The sequence below is a fragment of the Pteropus alecto genome, unplaced genomic scaffold, assembly GCF_000325575.1.
Source record: "Pteropus alecto unplaced genomic scaffold, ASM32557v1 scaffold134, whole genome shotgun sequence".
NCBI classification, from domain to species: Eukaryota; Metazoa; Chordata; class Mammalia; order Chiroptera; family Pteropodidae; genus Pteropus; species Pteropus alecto.
The window spans coordinates 10,889,684-10,893,618 of NW_006436283.1; the positions used below are offsets into that span (position 1 = coordinate 10,889,684).

General features: G+C 50.7%; 1 protein-coding gene across 1 annotated transcript in view; it reads left to right on the top strand.

Moving 5' to 3' along the window:
- PRKCA (protein kinase C alpha) overlaps positions 1-3,935 on the top strand; it is a 378,887-nt gene that overhangs the window by 339,638 nt on the left and 35,314 nt on the right. The window lies entirely within an intron of this gene.

A 3,935-nucleotide genomic window follows, 5' to 3' on the forward strand; every position in this document is an offset into this window, starting at 1 on the left:
TAAAAAACCCCACGAGCCTGTGAAATCTCCCAATTCTGGAAAATGTTTTATCTCAGTCGGTAAAGCTCTTACAGGCACGAAATGTGCCTCTAACTCCCAGCTCACGCCTTGACCCTCGGCAGTTATTATGTGGGGTTGCACGTTGCACAGTTAACATTTGAACAGCTCCCCATTCTGCAGAGGGGGCCCGAGACAAGCAGGACTCCACAGTGGGCGCCGAGCTGTGAATCCTGCCCCACTTTTCCTGAGCACCAGCCCCCCTCACACACACCTGCCACCCCAAGAGAGACCACTGACAAGGGCCGCGGCGATCGACTTTGAGAACCACTTGGAGAGAGACGAGGGGGCCGATGACAATGCATTAAGTTCTAGGCTGGTTCAGCTCTGCTGTGCGTTAGCCCAGTGCAGACTTGGTGTCCACCCCTGGAGTGAGTTCCCGTTTGGTTTCAGGGGGCCAGCTCTTCATTATGCGTAGTGAACTCTGGGCTGCAGTCCTGCCCTTGTCACAACTTGGAGTGACATCTGTAAAAAGGGGTGATCATAGCACCTTCCTCAAAGTACGGCTTTGAAGATTGCGTTTTGCCCGTCATGAGCTTAGCCTGCCTCAGAGGAAGCACTTCCTAAATTTTTGCCCATGATTTGACAATATCTGTTGCTGGGTAACTACCGTACAACTTAATGGCTTAAAACAACAATCATGGGAACGTTGTGATTCAGTGAGTCAGGGCGTGGCAGGGCTGGCTTCTTACTGCCGCTGGCACTGAAGGACCCAGGATGGCCTCGGGCTGCTCCTCTCCTGTGGGGCTCTCATCATTCAGCAGTTTTACCCGTGGGCAAAAGAGAAGCCACGAGGCCGCTAAAGCTGCGCCTGGAACTTCACCGTGTTGCTTCCGCCACATTCTGTAGATCACAGCAAGTCTCAGAGCCAGCCCGGTCCCAAGGGAGGCGACGAAAATGCCTGTCCTGGTGGGAGGCGTGGCATTGTCACACTGCTGGAGGGCACACGGGATGGGTGGGCACCCCGCAGCCCACTTTGGGGGCTGCTGGTTTTGCTGTCGGCTGGTGGAAGCATCCTCAACACAGCACCCCAGAATGGGGCAGTTTCAAAGGCTCCGAGGACCCAGGCAAACAGGGCCCCCCTACCCTGTGTGTCAGAGCTGGGATCAGCAAACTTCTTCTGTGGAGGGCTAGAGAGTAAATATTTTAGGCTTTGCCTCAATCTACATTTTAGATTTTGCCAAGAGGCAAAATTAAGTGACTGTTCTTGCCAAAGGCTGATAGTCTTTTTTACATTTTTCATTTAAAAGCATCAGAAGCGTGTGCTTAGCTCACAGGCTGCACACAAGCAGTAGGCAGGCGGGATTTGGCCTGCCAGCTGCAGTTTGTTGTCCCCAATTTTAGAGGACTCTTCTGTGGCCCGCCTCACCTGAGTTCTCCTTTTAGGGCCTGAGGTCTGTAGGGCCAAAGGGACAGGCCCACCCGGGGCCTGAGAATTCCCTTCCAGGACCTGTGGGGACTCTGCCCAAGGTCCAGCCTTATAGGGACACAACCCTGCTGGCGTGTGCGCTCCTGTGTCGGTCGGTGGCCGTTCACAGGGGACAGTGGAACCGAGCTTGGACGTGAGGCCGGGGTGCACAAGGCCCTCCATGGATGTGATGAGGAGGGGCTGGCAAGAGAAGTGGGGTGGGCCAGGTCTTCAGGCCTCCAGAACTGGGAAAAGGCGAACTGCCGTCGTTTCGGCCACTCGGTCTGTGGTGTTCTGCTAGGGTGCCCTGCGGTGACCAGGGCCAGAAGGTACCTGTCAGGGTGGGAGGAGAGAACATGTTGTATTTAACAGTGCGTTAGGTCGGTTTGTGGTGTTTGGCGCGTGGACCTCAGCTGCTCTTGCCCCGATGTCTCCCTCCTCCCCCACCAACCCCAGATGTTAAAGGTGGTCCCGAAGGCGGCGTGGAGTCTCAGGTTTGGGTCACATTAGTCAGGTTGTGATCAAGATGTGTTGTATATGTTCGTAGTCACCATCGTTAAGTCTCTTATCGAGCAGAACTGGAAGGAAGGTCCCAGAGGTAATATGTCAGATGTCCCGGAACCATTCCCAGCTCTTGCTTACACAGAGGAGGCATCACGAGAGAGAGAAAGCCAGACCCGAGTGAATCCTGGCTCTGCCATGTTCCCGCTGTGTGTCACACCCTTGAGCTTGCCGTGCCTCGATTTCCCCAGTAGTAGATAGGAGTGGCGCTCGGCCCAGTGTAGCCTAGGACCACGCCCAGAGGTAGCCTGGATTCAAATTTGACCTCTGCTATGAGTACCACGTTCTCAGTGTATCTCACTGTTAAAGAGGTTCTTGAAAATATCGGGTTGGGAGAAGAGACAGAATTTAAAGAAATATTTAATTTATTTGATGTAACAAGAAGTGATAGACGTTAGTTGGGTATTGGGCTGGAAGAGTTTGGGTGACCCACGTCCTTGAAGATGTTGTCGTCCCTGCCCCTTCGTCACCTTCCTGACTTCTTCCATGACAACAAACGTTGCCAAGGAGCTAGAGAGAGATCAGCCCACGTCAGAGATTAGAGCCTACTTAGAAGAATCACACAGAGACTTGAAATGAGAACCTTTTGCCTCATGCAGCTCAATGTTATCAATGCTTCAACCGAGGATCACAGAAGATCATGTCCCACCGTCCACAGCACACATTCTAGAATCAGAGAAATTCCGGGCACAGATGACGTCTGCCCGCCAGATCAAAAGGCTGGCACTTTATTCAGAATGTTACTTGTGGCCCCTTCAGAATTAGTACAGCCACTTGGGAAGACAGTTTGACAGTTTCTTACAAAGCTAAGCATAGTCTCTACAATATGAGCCAGCAGTTCTGCTCCTAAGTATTTACCCAAATGAAATGAAAACGTGTCCACACAAAAACCTGCGCGTGGATGTTTATAGCAGCTTTCTTCATAACTGCCAAAACTTGGAAGCAACCATGATGTCCTTCCGTGGGTGAGTGGACATTAGCTGGTGCCCTCAGATAATGGAATATTATTCAGCACTGAAAAGAAATAAACTATTCAAGCCTTGAAGAAGTCACGGAGGAACCTTAAATGCATATGACTAAGTGAAAGGAGCCGATCTGGAAAGACTGCATACTTTACAATTTCAGCTCTGTGGCATTCTGGAAAAGGCAAAACTATGGCGACAGTAAGAGTGGACATTAGCTGGTGCCTCCAGATAATGGAATATTATTCAGCACTGAAAAGAAATAAACTATTCAAGCCTTGAAGAAGTCACGGAGGAACCTTAAATGCATATGACTAAGTGAAAGGAGCCGATCTGGAAAGACTGCATACTTTACAATTTCAGCTCTGTGGCATTCTGGAAAAGGCAAAACTATGGCGACAGTAAGATCAGTGGCTGCCAGCGGTTGGGGGGATGACTAGGCAGAGCACAGAGGCTCTCGAGGCCGGTGAAACTATTCTGTATGATTGACAGTGGTAGAGGCACATCACGATACATTTTCGAAACCCATAGACTGGAACAACACCAAGGCTGAACTGGGATGTGAACTACCGACTTCGCGTGATAACGACGTGATAACGACGTGACCGGGCACGTTCATCCGTTGTAACAAATGTTACAACTCTGGCGAGACATGGCAGCCCGTAGTGGAGGTCATGCGCGTGAAGACGAGGGCACACGTGGGAACGTACTCCCCACTCAGTTTTGCCCTGAACCTAAAACTTCTCTTTTTTAAACAACAACAACAACAACAAAAACTAATTTAAAAAAAAATGCAGCCAGTGTGGTCTTTCTCTTCTAAATGAGAGCCTGGGGTAGAGCTGGGAAGAGTCTGCAATCGGCAGGCTTTAAGCTTTGCTTTTCCCTTCCTTCCTTCCTTCCTTCCTTCCTTCGTTCCTTCCTTCCTTCCTTCCTTCCTTCCTTCCTTC